The sequence below is a fragment of the Ursus americanus genome, chromosome 6 (assembly GCF_024610735.1).
Source record: "Ursus americanus isolate L20-20 chromosome 6, mUrsAme1.1.p, whole genome shotgun sequence".
In the NCBI taxonomy this organism is placed as follows: Eukaryota; Metazoa; Chordata; class Mammalia; order Carnivora; family Ursidae; genus Ursus; species Ursus americanus.
In genome coordinates, this window is record NC_142132.1 from 17,466,129 (window position 1) to 17,481,564 (window position 15,436).

A 15,436-nucleotide genomic window follows, 5' to 3' on the forward strand; every position below is an offset into this window, starting at 1 on the left:
CTTGGTTTTGGCTCAGGTCATGATCTTGGAGTCCTAAGATTGAGCCCCACGTTAGGCTATGCACTCAGTCAGGGAGTCTGCTGGAGATGCTCTCTCTTCTTCTGCCCCTCCCCCTGCTCGTGCTCTCTCTCTCTCAAAATAAATAAATAAATATTTAAGAAAAACAACAGTAAAATAGATGAGGTAAAATAGATAAAGGGGATTAAGAGGTACAAACTTCCAGTTATAAATGAACTAAGTCATGGAGATGAAAAACAAGTGTAGCACAGGAAATAGAGTCAATGCCATTGTAGCAATGTTGGATGGTGACAGATCACGGCTGCCCTTACTGTGGTGAGCACTGGGTCATGTTTAGAACTGTCGAGTCAATATGTAAGAAGAAAATGTATATACCAGAAGTCTAATTTTTTATTTTTTAAGAGAGTACTCCCTTGAGAGAGAGACCCTTGACAGGTAGGAGAAACTTCTCTGTTCCACTGGGGTGAGAAGATCATGAAACTGGGGTTTGCCGTGCAGAGTTGAAAGCCAGACCTCAGGAGATCTTGACTTTCCACAAGCAGAGAGGGCTCCCCCTGCCCCATGCGTCCATCTAACAGGGCACCAGCCAGCTGGGGAGGAAGTGAAATGGCTCAGAAACAGTGCTGAGGATGTTGTCGTTAATAGTTAATGGTTAGTGAGTATTGACAACTTGCAATGAGAAGCCCCATGGCAGGACAGCTCAGCTCCAGCCCTCGTCCAAGCACACAGCCAGCCAGAAAGTGGATAGCAATCCTTTTGTTACAAATACCTACAGACGACTGAGTGAAATAATGAAATAAATAAAAAGATTACTGAGTGAGTCATCTCTGGCAAGCAGTAAACATTTTCAGGTTGACGAGCTTCATCTTATATAAGAGTTAACGTGAATGAAGATGATTTATAATGGGTCTGCACATTGTTTCAGAGGAATGTTCATGGACTTGATGGCGGGACGGTAAATTTAACCTCTGAGTCCTAATAATGTTCTGTTTTTCAGATGAGCTCAAGGCTTGTCATATTCTAGACCTGGAAAGCATAAACGGTATTATCTTTGTATATACAAATAAAAATCAATTCATTCTCCAAATGCTTAACTCGTTCAGGAAGAGACACACACACAAATAGATCTCAGCTAAATCAACAATGTTAGCAAAGCTTTTTTCACTTATCAAATCAGGACATATTAGGTTCAATAAAGGTACTTGACTTATAAATCCACAAACGAACAGTTATTTTCCTAAGCAGCATTTGACTTATCATCTGAAACTACATTTCCTGTTCATTTATAATGGCTTTTTGGAACTTGCCCCTTAAATAGAGGGATGGAGTACATCTGTAAACAAAAATATCTCAATATTCTCTAGATGATGAAAGGACTACATTTTCTTCCTGTGAAAATGATCACAGAACAGAAATGCTAACTAGAAACCTTTCTCCATGACATTTGTGAAGGAATACCAGAGACTGTATTTTCTTGGAGACCTGACCCCCGAGAAAACACTAGCACACCAGAATTAAGCCCCCTAGTTATTTACTGCAAACCATTTAGCAGCTTCCACTCCTAGAGCGTTTCTGGCCATGTGTGGAATCACCTTCCTAAGTCTACTACATACTTAGAAGGCGTAAGACAATTTGGGGTTTCTTTCTTTCTTCTTTTTTTTTTTTTTAAGATTTTATTTATTTATTTGACACAGAGAGAGAGACAGCCAGTGAGAGAGGGAACACAAGCAGGGGGAGTGGGAGAGGAAGAAGCAGGCTCCCAGCGGAGGAGCCCGATGCGGGGCTCGAGCCCAGGACCCTGGGATCACGCCTTAGGCCGAAGGCAGACGCTTAACAACTAAACCAACAGGTGCCCCAGTTTTGAGTTTCTTACACGCTATGAACACAGTCAGATCTCAAAACGGAGTTTCAGGCTCTCCAAACTCTTGTCCCCTAGCAACTCTGATAATCTGACCTGACTAGGAAGGCTCAGAAACTAGGGTTCCCTATCAGGCTGTTTACTTAACACATGTCCCATCTAAAATAAGGATTGCTTTAGCTAAAAAAGCAAGTCATTTATAAGTGTGCATTTATAAGGGCAAAAGTCAAGGCAACTGTGCAAACCACTTGTCAACTTATTTAGAGGAAATTGTGTAATCAACTTAACATACCAGTTAGCCTTTACCTGCAAGGTCAAGCTCAGAGTTCCTGTATGTCACCACACTGGCCTATTAATCACTCTGCAGGAAATTCCACATTTTTCTTTAGATTAAACTATAGAAAGTGGAGTGTGAACAGAATAGAGAGGATTTCCTATTCGTTTCTTTGCTTTCTCTGACTTGGTTGATGTTTCATGATTTAAATTTTGTTTTACTTGCTTGCCACAGAATTTAAAATAGGTTCAAAATGATAAATTTCAATACGCATTGCTAAAGGGAGTTTTATCGCACAAAGGTAAATCTAGGTATTTGATGGCTGGGTGCCAACTCACTGCTGTAGATTCCAACTAGAGATAGGAAGCGTTGACACTGTTGAACAAGTAACAGATCTTTCATTCCAGGGGAAAAAAAAAGGATATAAGCTATTAAATTTAAAACCATTTCCCCTTCTTTCTCATGCTGCCAAAGAAGCTCAGATATGTGACTTCTGAAGATATTCTAATTCGAGGCATGATTTTCTAAGAAAAAAATCACCTCAAATTACCTTTTAAAAATTTTACTTAAAAATGTCTTTGTTTGCCTTCATTTTAAAACAGATTTATTAAGGTTAAATTCCTATACCAGGTAGTTTACCCATACAAAGTACAAAATTCAATGGCTCTCAGTGTACTTAACAAGCTGTACAACCACCACCACAATCAAGTTTAGAAAATTTTCCTCATTCTAGAAAGAAATCCTATACCCGTTAGCAGCCACTCCCCATTTTTCTTCAACCCCTCCAGTTCTAGGCAACCAGAAATCTACTTTCTGTCTCTGCAGAGTCTGGACATTTCATACAAGTGGATTCCCACAACACATGGTCTTTTGGAGCTGGTTTCTTTTACTTAGCATGTTTTCACAGCTTTATTCCTTTTTATGGCTGAGTAATATGCTGCATCTTATTTATCCATTCAGAAGTTGATGGCCATTTGGGTTGTTTCTACTTCTGCTATGATGAATAACGTTACTATGAATATTCACACACTAGTTTTTATGTGAACGTGTATTTTCCCTTCTCTCGAGTGTCTATCCCTGGGAGCAGAAATCCTGGATCATACAACAGTTCCATTTTTACTGTTTTCCCAAGCACTGCATGAGGGTTCTGATGTCTCCATCTCCTTGTCAACACTTGTTATTGTCTGTCCTTTTTGTTTTAGCCATCCTAGCAGGTGTGAAGTGATGTCTCACTGTGGCTGAAATACTTTTTAAAGAAAATGTTCACAGAAAATTTCTGCATTGTTTTCCCACCAGCAGTACTAGGAATGCTAACCGTTCTATGGTTGTGGTATCTTGGATGGCAGACAGGATGGAAGGAAGTAGAGGAAACAGAACGTGCAAGAGAAGACAGCCCAGAGACTGTGGACGATCAGGGTCTTATCTTGAATCTACAGTGTTCGGAATTTCTAGACATTTCAAAACACAAAACGATTAAAACGTTCCCAAAGGCCACTCAAAGCTGTAGCTTCTTTTGTTTTTGTTTGGCATTTTCTTTGCCTGATTTACTTTAGGAGAACAATCTAAGTCTTAATTGCATTATGTAATTTAAATAAAATTATTAATTTGGCTTCTGAAGAGCCATCTGTACCTACTGTGCTACCGAATAGCTTCCATGCTTACGTTTCCACTTTCTAGGGGGCTTGGACCCAGCAACAAGGAAGATAATCCTCCTTTGTGGACGTTCCCACAGTTAACTCCACTCACATCTGGATGGCAGTTCAATAGTCCACTGTTAGTCAAACAATTTGTAATCACACATACTGTGTGTCAGCTAACAAGCCAGGGTGTATGGCTTTTCAGTATTCCGTAGCATGCAGCACGCACAATTTACAAATAAAATAAAAATCTACAGCAAAGACAACGGCACATTCTTTGTTGACTAGCTGAGTGAAAAGAGCGTCTCTGTTGAAAGACAAGACATCACTTGTTATTTTGACGGTAAATGAAAAGAGGTTCAGAAAACCATATTTCATCTGTTAAGTCTCTTAACATGGGAAAGTCCCATATCTGTAGCAATGAATAATCTGGGCCCATATGTTTCTTTAAGCTGGGCTTGAAGCAGGGATGGCCAAACACCCACCGGCAGTACGAAATGCAGCTGACAAAATTCTACTGCCTTATCCCTCTAAGTCATGGTAGACTGGGGAGAACAGGAAGATGGACATCCTCACCATGGTCGATTGTTTTTCTCATTACTTTCAGCTGGGAGGATGTAGGGAGGGAGGAATTGAGTTTAACTCCCCAAGTGGCTGAGTAACGGTTTTGGAAACAAAGGGTCTGATAAAGCCAGAGGAAGTGAAGTTGAGCTTGTCCTGAGAAAAAAAAGGACTGGAGATAGTCTTTCCACACGCACAGCCACTAAGACCCCAGACAAGTATGACAAGGTGGCAGAAATAGCTTGCCAATGACCGATCATCATGGGATAGGAAGGTGTTGGAAAATGCAACCAGGGGTGCAGCTGTGCAACATTCCACCTGCCTCGGCTGATTGGCGGCTTGGTGGCCCCTGACCCTGAGGGGCTGCATGCAGCGCTGGGAATTCAGAGCCCATTCACAGTAAGTTCAGGCTTTGGAACACACAGTGAGGCCTCACTGTGGGAGAAGTTGGCTAGGTCATTGCTTAATTCCGTAAGACTCAGGGACCAGATGATAAAGCATTTCTAATCCATGAGGTTTTTTTCCCCAGGCTTTCCCCACTGGCTTCTTGCCCACAATGCCATAACTTGACTCCCAGGCTCTGCTGAAAGCTTCTTAGTAGAGGACAGCCACAAGTCCAAGGTAAACACAGTTCTGTCATCTTGTAAACTCAACAACCTTGTAAGAAAATAACCATTAAGATCCAGGTGGCTCATGAGAGGAAGAAACTGTCACTACTTAATCAGGATTGGGGAGAAAAGATTAGTTTCATATTGAACTTTACATGCCTTGATTACTTTCCATCTGTAAAATATCAATTCCTTTAATATTTGAGGTGCCTAGTCATTTCCCCCCCAGTTCACCAGGCATTCATGGAGAACCTATGATGTGCCAGGAACTGTGCTAAATCCTGGAGCTATAAGAAAAAGGGAACACGATCCCTGCCCTCAAGGTTCTTCTGGACCCAGGGGAGAGCCACGTCTGCAGAAGAACCTATAACATGAACTGATAAATGTGAGATCAAGGGGAATGAGGAGGCTGCTCTGGAAAGAACGGCTGTTCTGCCTGAGGGCCTGGGAGAACTCCAAAGAGAAGGCGCCGTTTCAGCTGGGCCCTGCAAGATGAGTGAGCTCTCCCTAGACGAAGGGAGGCTCAGGAACAGAGAACAGCAGGGGAGCTTTGCCAGTGACCCCTCCGCTTTCCATGGCCCCACTCAGGCCTCCCGTGTAAGACAATGACTCAGACTGGCTAGATACCAGGGGAGGAAGTGAAATCCCTTCCATACCCCATTCTCAGGATCCAACCATGCCAACAACTAGTGAGGGAAAGAACTGGATTGTGATGCAGTGAATAATCCAAACTTCATTAACCAGACAGAACATGAATCTTGATCTCTGGACATCTGTGAAGTTGCAGGAGGGCCTACACCTCCATGTTTAGATCTGCCTCCATCCTGGGCTCTCTACCTCACACCCACTGGAATTCCACGGCTCAGGTATCAAACTAACAATAAATAGGAAAAACAAAAAGAACTGCAAGAAAAATGACTCAGCAACAGAGAATCAATTTGTACTTTTTTTTTTTTTTTTGATCCCCAGAAGTATGTCCTGAAAGGACAGGCGGCCACAGACAGCTTTAATTTGCCAGATTACTGTAGGTCTCAGTGACCTTGCCAGTCATCTTCACATGGATGGGGTACTCTTGTTCTATTTTGGAGGCACCACTGTGTTTCCCACGTAGAGGCTCTGCCTGGAGATCACAGAGCTGGATTGAGACCTTACGTGCCGTCCCTGCCACCCCCTGGGAATGCAGGCTCCTTGCTCACAATATACCTAAAATACTGCATGCCCTGTCTAAGGCATCCCAGGGAACAGAAGATAGGAAAGAGACTTAAAAAATCCAGCCCTATTATTTTGCTAGAACATTTTCTTTCAGTTCATTTTTATCATTTTTTTAGTTATCTCCTTATGGGACAAAATGAATAATCCACATCTCATTGGAATTTCTCCTTTTTAAAATAATGGTCTACTATTGAGCAGGTTTCTCTTTTGATCATTATAGAATCATAGAGCTTCAGGGTGGGGAGGGGCCAGACAAGTCATCTAGAACCACAGCACACCTGATGCCTATATCCCCTATGATACGCATCCTTGCCAAATATTTCAGCACTGTATGTACGAATACTAGTATCCACCAACATCATCTCGCTACTCATTTTCCATTCAGAGCAGCTCTCTCAGTGAGAAAGTTTTCTCAATATAAGCCACAATATGTGGTCCCGTTATTTCCAACCACTGGTCCTGGGTCAAGCCTTGGGGCCACAGAGACAGATCTCATCATTTTTCTGTAGAACAACCCTTGTGAAAGTTTAAGAGAATTCATAATGTCGCTTTGTCACCTTTGTCACCATTTCTCACCTCTGAATGCATCGCGATCTAGAGAGATGTCTCCAAATTTGGAATTGAGAACAGGCTTTGGCTTCTTATCATAGGAGCTGATTTTAGAGTCATGCCCTTCCTAGCATTTGATTTGTCTTAACTCTGCTGCTTGTCCCAACCAACATAGCTTTATTCCTTCATTCACCCCTTTATTCTAGCTATCCATCAGTCTACTCATCCACCCATCCACCATAAACCCATCAATCCACCATCCACCCACCATCCACCCATCCATTCACCCATCCATCCATCCATCCTTCCACCCGCCATCCACCCATCCATCCGTCCATCTATCCCTCCATCTAATACTTATTGAGAACTAACCACATGTCAGGTACTATTCAGGGTTAGAGTAGTGAACAAGATAAAAAAGGTATCTGTCCTTGCATAGCTTGTTAGCCAATGGAGGCATCTCACAATAATCAAGGAAATAAATGAAGAAAGAGAATAAAGTATAATATATTAAGTAAGGTGGATGGGAAAAGTCTTTTTGAGGAGTGACATTAAACTGAAACCTGAAGGAAAAAGAAGGAGCCAGGAGGTGGCAGAGAAAAAGCAGTAGAAGAATGGAGTCTGAGAGGTGTGGAAGAGTATGTATATATTTATACATATATATGTGTGTATCTATCTCTATATATCTATATTATGTATATTTAAATATATATTTAAAATATATAAAAATATATAATTATATATTTAACTTCACAACTCAATATATATTATATATATTTAAGGTATATATATATTTATATATTTAACTTCACGACTCAAATAGAGCCATTTATAAATTCAACTTTACCAACTTGTAGCAATAGCAAATCAAATTCCTTGATCCCTGTGTCTCTGTGGTCCATGAATACTATATGTTGCTTTTCTCCACAATTTCAATTAAGCAGGTCTTGTAATATATTAGTGAAGTGCCATAGGGGACTCAATGACCAAACTGACAGAGTATTAATTTCAACTAAATTGCAGGATTCTTGAGTAGTCAAGGAAGAACAGTGTATTTAAACGAAAAGCCAATTCACATAACTTAAGAACAGGCTTTATGTGTTCTAACCAATTACACCTCCTCTTCTAGTTTTTAACAGCTTTGTTTATGAAGCCCATATTGAAAATTAAATGTTTATTACCATTTTTTGAAGGTGAGGTATAGAACTTGGCAAAGTATTGATTAATAACTTGCGGATGGCTGGTGTAAGGAAACCAGTTCTGAGCCCCGCTGTAAACAATGCATCAGCAGAGTGTTTCAGCTATTTGTAGGCTCAGAGCTTGCCAATTTGTAATTAGTTGCAGATTTTCAATTACTTCTCAGCAAACAAAATAGTTTTATTTGCATTGTTTACTTGGCATTTAATTTTAAAAGAATCCAATTGATTATTTTTAAAGACAGATGACTTTGGAGGGTTGGGATAAAATAAATAGATAAATTTTTGAGTAGCCCTACATCTGTATTTTTGTTGTGAGTGATGTCAGGGTACGGAACTTGGCCTAAATTCAATCAACTCTATCACACAATCCCAAAATGCCTCCTGTGCAATTTGTCAAAAAGATTTTTGGCAACTGCATATTAAACTCCTGAGATTTGTAATGAAGAACATAATCTGAGGGGGAAAAAAAAAGCAAAGTTGCATTTTCTGCTAATTGAAACTGGTAAACCACTGTGGGCCACTTTAAATTCAATAGAAGATCAAAATAATTACTATTTTAAATGTTAGTCCATGTTGCTTCTTCATCAGAGTGGTTCCAGCCATGACTCAGGGCTCCTTGCAAGCCTGTAATTTTTTCTTTGGAGAAATCATTCAAGAATACGTTTATTGAGGACCTACACAGTGGTTGGTGCTAGACATACCACGGAATGAGTACGGCAAGACCAAGATCAGAGGTTAGTGGGGAAGGGGCAGAGATTTACAAAGAACCCTCATTAAAGACTGGTTACGGTAAGTATATGATAAATGAAAAGCCATGGGATTAGAGAGAAAGGAAGAATTCATCTGACCAGCGGGTCAAGGAAGGTGAGAAGGTAAAATGCAATAGACTGTGAAGGAGGGATGGATTTTCACAGTTGTGGGGAGAGGAAGGACAAGGAAGTTTAGGGAGAGGGAAGAGGATGCAGAAAGTGCAACTGTGCACCTTGCTCAGAGAGCCAGGGGCAGGCTCATACGGTTGGGTAGATACAGTGTATCAGGTGGGCATGGGAATGAGGGGAAGGAAGTGGAGGAACAGCTGCGGACAGCCTTGGACAACATTGTAAGGAGCTTGACCCCTGTTCTGAAGGTGGTGAGGAGCAGGGAAAAGCACTGAGCAGGGCAGTAGCAGGACCAGAGGGCTCTGTGCATGAGAAAGGCCAGCTGGGCAATGAATGGTGTCTGAAAAGGGGTATGGGCAGTAAGAATATAAATGAGCATTGGTTGAGGTATTTCAGATGTGGATTCAACAGAACTTAGAGAATAAGTAGACACCAGGGTGACAGAAGAAGATAGGTCCAAGGCGATCCTCAGGCTTCCACAGATGATAATACATTACCCAAGACAGAACACAGGAAGAGGAATCACTCTGATGGCGCAAGAATCTCTCTCTCTCTCACACACACACACACACACACACACACCCCAGAAAATGCCAAAGTAAAACAGTATGGCAAATCTCAAAAACATTATGCTACATAAAAGAACAGTCATAAAAGGTCACACATTCTATGATTCTATTTATATGAAATATCCAAGAGAGCTAAATCCATAGAGATGGGGCTGAGGGGAATGGTACAGGGTTTCCTTTTGGGTAATGAAATGATTTGGAATCAGATAGCGGCGATGGTTGCATAACACTGTGAACGTACTGAATAACACTAACAGATACACTTTATAACGGTTAATTTTATGTGACATGAATTTTACCTAAAAAAAATAATATGAATAATAGGAAAACCAAAACAGAACCCAGAAAAATATCAAGGCAGCCCATGGAACCCCATATCCCAGAGTTGCACATACCAAGAATCTTCTCTTAGATGCAAGTGAGAGCAACACAGAAAGAAACATAAGGGAAAAGGCGTATTAGTGCCCCTTCACTAACTGTCTGTTTGGTTCCTGGTGGATACCCTCCTTCCTACCCATTGTTATGCACATTTTCCTCGGCTGGCCTGGGCTGACAGCCTTGGGAATGTTTAACTGGCAAGAACCTAACTCCTTGTAGGTAGATCCTGTATTTGGGGACCATCCGCCTTTACTTTGTCAAACTCTGGCTGAGCTGGTAATGTGCGTAGTCAATCTGTCATGTGGAGACATGTTGGGGGGAGGGGGACAAAGAGGCAGAGCACAGAGAGAGAGGAGCATGTAGGTCAGGAAACAGTAAGGAAAACTTTCTGGCATTCATACTGGTCATCAGTAGCCCTGGGGGAATAAAGGGCTCCCTGATGCTCAGTGCATCATCCGGAAGATTAATTAACATTTGTAAAGGCCACACACAATGTGAAAGGCCCAGTAACGGATCTCCAAAAGCTGGAGTCCCTGTTTTCCAGAAGGGTCATGAAACAAGGAGTGGAAAATATTCCCTAGAAGATAGAGCTGGGTGACCTCGGCCATGAAGAACATTGCAAAGAAACGACTGGGCTTGTCTGGGATTCTCTTCATTCTCAAGTTGAATCTGATCTGACAGATGTGGTGAGTAATTAAGCCCTTGTCCATTCAGAGTCTGAATGCCTGCACTGCGCAGAGAATGGGGCAGGAATAATGAGAGGCGCAGCCCCTCTGGGACTATTCAGGAGTGCTCGAATTTGCATGGTCACATGAACCCGAAGGAAGTGGATTATGCCGGCCCAGCCAGGAAGTGGAGACCGCCAAAGCTTTCTGATTTGCATAAATCAGAGGGCTGGAAGGCGGGGAGGCTTGAGGGCTCTCCAAGGAAGCCAGGTGTAGCTGTCTTGCCTCGAACCCAGCACATTTCTGTGGCTGGATGCCTTCTCACAAAGGCTGCCCGGGTCATTTACCGTGTGATGTCATTTGCTCAAAAGTTTCATCAATATGTACCATTAAGTTTCCAAAAAATGCGAGTTTTATAAGCAAAGTTGCTGCATAGTCTTCTAATGAAAAGATTCTTTTAATCACCTTGAATTAAAGGTGATTTGGTAGGGGTAATGCATTTTATTATGATTACTGCTGTCAAATAATTTCTAGTTGTGTGACAAGGTGCTTAAGTGAAGAATTGTTTACGGCTTTAAAAAAACGGTTAATGCCTCTCAAAAAGGATTACTTTCTTTTTAAGTTTCAAATGAAGGCTACCAATTAATTAATCCATTTACATAAAAATGTCTTGGATCAGCTACCTGCAAAGATAAAGGATGAAATCTATCCTCTAATTGGAAAAACTGCTATATATGGTAATAAACATATAGAAGTACTCTATGAAAAGCAAAACAGAAATCATTAATTAAAGCTGAAGTGCCAAAAGTCTCATTTTATTCTATACAATATTAAAAATGGTGGTGATGTCATGTACTTAATTGAATAACTTTGTTTGAAATATGGCTTTCCACCTACACTGTTTTACTCAGGGTTTTAAAATTATTTTTTAATTTTTTTTTATTGGAAGTCATGCCAAATTACATGATGGTTTTAGAGACTGGAGGCAAATCTCCCTTCAGTGCCCCCCCCCCCGCAATGTAGCTAACTTTATATTACCTCCAAGATTCACAGACATCACTCGGTGAGAGCATTCAAACCTTGCTCACTTCAGTTCAGCACGAGTCCTGCACTTGATACAAACAGTCATTACAGAGCCAGAATGGAACAAAGAAGGCAGATATTTACTAGTGAAAAACTGAAGTTCCTTAATCACCTTAATATATATAATCAAATGGAAATTATACATTACCCAGACTAATTATATATAATTTCTTGGCATTAGGTATAAATTATTCAGACTATATCAGGGAAAAAAATAAAAAGATTCTTCTTCATAGCAGAATTTTCATTGTAAAATAGATCTCACAGCAAATCCCATCTTTCTGGTGTCTCTTCTTAAGTCTCTGATGAGTTAAGTTTGTTCTCCCCCAATGAAGCATGAGAGACTATGGACTCTGAGAAACAGACTGAGGGCCTCAGAGGGGAGGGGGGTGGGGGAATGGGATAGACCGGTGATGGGTAGTAAGGAGGGCACGTATTGCATGGTGCACTGGGTGTTATACGCAACTAATGAATCATCGAGCCCTACATCGGAAACCGGGGATGTACTGTATGGTGACTAACATAATATAATAAAAAAACATTAAGAAAAAAAAAAAGTTTGTTCTCCCCCGTTTTCTCCAGCTGTGTTGCCGTTCCTGCAGCTGGACTTGGGTCTTTTCATGATCGCTTCCTGGACTGACTAACACGTGGTGCTTGAGTAGAATGTTGAGAAGAAATTGGAAAGGGAAAGAGGGAGAAACGGTGACACAACGGAAAAGGTGGGCAGAAGAAAGAAGGAAAAAGAGGGGAAAACATGGAGGAAACGGAGAGAGAAGTTTCAAATAATTCAAAAGGTACAAGTTGTGATAAATAGGAAGGAGAGATGCTCAGCATCAGACACTGGGACGAGACACACTGCCAATGGGGGCGAGCAGGCAGGACGTGACACCCAGGCCAACACTGGCGCCGCACCACCTGTCACTCTAAATGAAATTAATGGGACCTCTCACAGTTACTCCTTCAGACTGACCAGTTCAAGCCACAAGGTAACTATCAATTGGCAGCACTCTCACTCTGCTTTCCAAACCTGTGAGGAGGGCAGAAATTACCATAAACTCCAAGAGATGTATTCTCACAAGTAGGAATGGAAAACTCAAGTTCTGGCAGTCTTTAAGGATGCAGAGACATGAGGGTCACACAACGGAGGAAATCTATGGTTTACTGGTCTTTTAATAACTTTTTAAACAACTTGAAAAGTTACTTTAAAAATAACTCAGTTCAAGTGTTCTTCTAAGGAGCACAATGTGCTCTGTACCAATGGCTAGCATTATTTTCATGCCTTCTTGGTGAGAAATATGCCTTCTCTTATCACCAGTGAGACCCAGGTCTAGAGACGCTAAATGACTCATCCCAGGTGAAGGTGATGGGGAGAGAGGTCGTCAGGTTGGGGCTCCTGGATTTGAGGTGGGTATGTCTGGCCCTTGGCCCTGCGACCTTCTGGGGGAGTATCAGGTCTGCTACCCATAAAGAGGGTTGGAGGAACTCTAAAATCACGCCCAGACATGACCCTTGGCAGTACCATTGCATCCCTGAGGACACACAAGTCCCTTCTCTAAGTCTTTGTAGACAGCATTTTATAGGTTACACCAAGGGTGTCTGGCCCACAAGCAGACAATTTTCAAATGCAGCGCTGACCTGACTGTATTTAATTGCTGCACGTCCCCATCAATGACAATGGGCTACACCGTAGGAGGTGCGATTCCTTCATTGCTTGCGCCGTTAAAGGATATTTCTGTATAGATCCCTTGGACGCGCTCATCCATCTGTGCCGTATTTCCTGCTACTTCTGTTGGAGAGGTTCAGTTTCATGGAGGGAAAGTCCGCCTAACATTCTGCACAGAGAAAGACCTTCTGCACCTTACAGAGCCTTAGTTTCTTCATTTGCAAAACTGACACAACAATTCCTATCTTTCGAGCTTGCTGATACTTAAAGATAAGCACACTGCTTGGCACAAAAAAAGGCCCACAACAAGTGGTGATTATCACAACTATTATCACAGAAAACGAAGTGTAAGTGGTTGTAAAAGGCTATGAGAACAGCTTTATTTTCATATTTTTCTTCCCAGAGGTTGAAACTGTTCAAATCTGTTTGCATTGTTTTTTTTTTGGTCTCTGCTGATATCAACACATTATTTAAAGAGTGTTAGAAAAGTTAATCCAAGAGAAACATACGCTTGGTGTCATTGACCTCTTTAAGTGACACTTTTGTCATTAATTATTACCTTTCAGTGATAGTGCTGCAGCCAGCTCCCATTCCCTCTGGTGGTTTATGTGAATTCTACGATAAAAAATTCTACGAAAAAAAAAAAAGGTTCCAAACGAAACTTTCTAGTCAAGGAGCACAGGAGCCTCTCTTTTAAACTTTTAAGAAAAAAACAAAAGAAAAAAAAAGAACCCAAAAAACCCAAACAAGCAAAAAATCCCCGACAGGCCAGCATAATTGTTAAGGCTAAGAAGTTAGACCAGCTTGGCCACTTACGAGGGACATGATCTGAGTAAGCTGTTTCCTTACTTATGAAATGAAATCATAAAAACATTTATCTCTTAGGGATATTAAAGGCTTTTAAAATCCACTAACATAAAGTGCTTAGCCTATGCCTGGTACATAGATGCACTCAATAAATGGTTACCATAATCATGTTACTATCAGTAACCATAAAACTCCCATAGCAGAGTCAGAGCACTGGTGCGGGAAACATTTATTGGTAGGTATTATTGAGAACACCATGAAGCCCCCTACCGACCCCAAATTCTCCCCCTTGAAAGTACTTGAAAATAGTCATTAAGCTGAGCCCTGTGTGATGTATGTGTTTAAAAAATGTGGTGGTGACACCTGGGGTTATCAGTCTTTTTATTTGTGGAGACAAAGGTCATATCAGACTTGAGCGATTGTACATTTCTGGGCCCATGTAACGCGAACGAGCTCCTTTATGCCCCTCCTGTGCATGGTAAGTAGGACAACATTTTTTTTTTTTTTTTGGGAGGAGGTCTTTCTTATAATGAGATAGAGCAAACAGCCAGTGTTATTTAGAAGGGATGTTAAAAAGCAAAGTTACTTCCAGAAATTTATCATTCGCGTTAATAGTTGTCGATAAATAGAAACCACCTGTCCCTTTGCAGCACATGCCCATACACTGTCTACGACTCACTTCATCGGTTGTGTGAGACCGCCTCAATTTTTCTTCTTCAGTTACTATTAGCAGGTAATATTTCTAATTCTCTACAATTGAAAGGAAGGGAAAAAGAAAGAAGGAAATACGTCTCTTTAAGCAGGGTCTGGATCCATGGAATCTGAGAAGTTGTCCTGAGGTAAAATCCCTTTCTCTGGTAAGGGAGAGACAGCTGGTGACTTCCAGTTCGTGCCGTCTCCTCAGAACCTGTGTCGCCAATGCACTGCGTGGTGTCAGGACGGCTGCACAGTGCACCGAGGCATGCTGGGAGTGTGGCATGGACTCTGGCGGTGCCGGGAATGGGGAGGGTGGGCAAGGGCTGGTCTGTTCTCAGGCCAGGAGCCATGAGAGCTAAAGGTGACTTTGCACAAGCCTACTTTTTAAAAGACAAGATTTCGGATTCCTTCAAAGAGTGGATTTGACTAATCCTGGATCCACAGGGAAGACAGAGATGATAGAAAGGTTTGGGCTAAGGGAAAAACTGGACAGGGAATACACTACCATTTCTTTTTTTTCCTTACATTTATAAAATCTCATTCTGGAGATTAAATACATGATTTTCTTCCCACCACTAGTGGTATTAGACTTGAGACCACTCTGATTTTTCTGCCTTGAAAATGGGCCACATTTGTTATTGACTTGTTAATTCACATCATGTATACACTGCAATATAAGCCATCCCCAAAGCCTCACAACTTCTGTGAGGACCGGCTACTTAATGTTACTCTACTTATCTCATGTTCTGGGAGACTATTCCGTGAATAATGACTCCTTATA

The 15,436-nt window shown here is 41.4% G+C and overlaps 1 protein-coding gene across 12 annotated transcripts in view; it reads right to left on the reverse strand.

Annotated features, from left to right (window-relative positions):
- VTI1A (vesicle transport through interaction with t-SNAREs 1A) overlaps positions 1 to 15,436 on the reverse strand; it is a 358,597-nt gene that overhangs the window by 85,779 nt on the left and 257,382 nt on the right. The gene's annotated exons all lie outside the window — the stretch shown is intronic.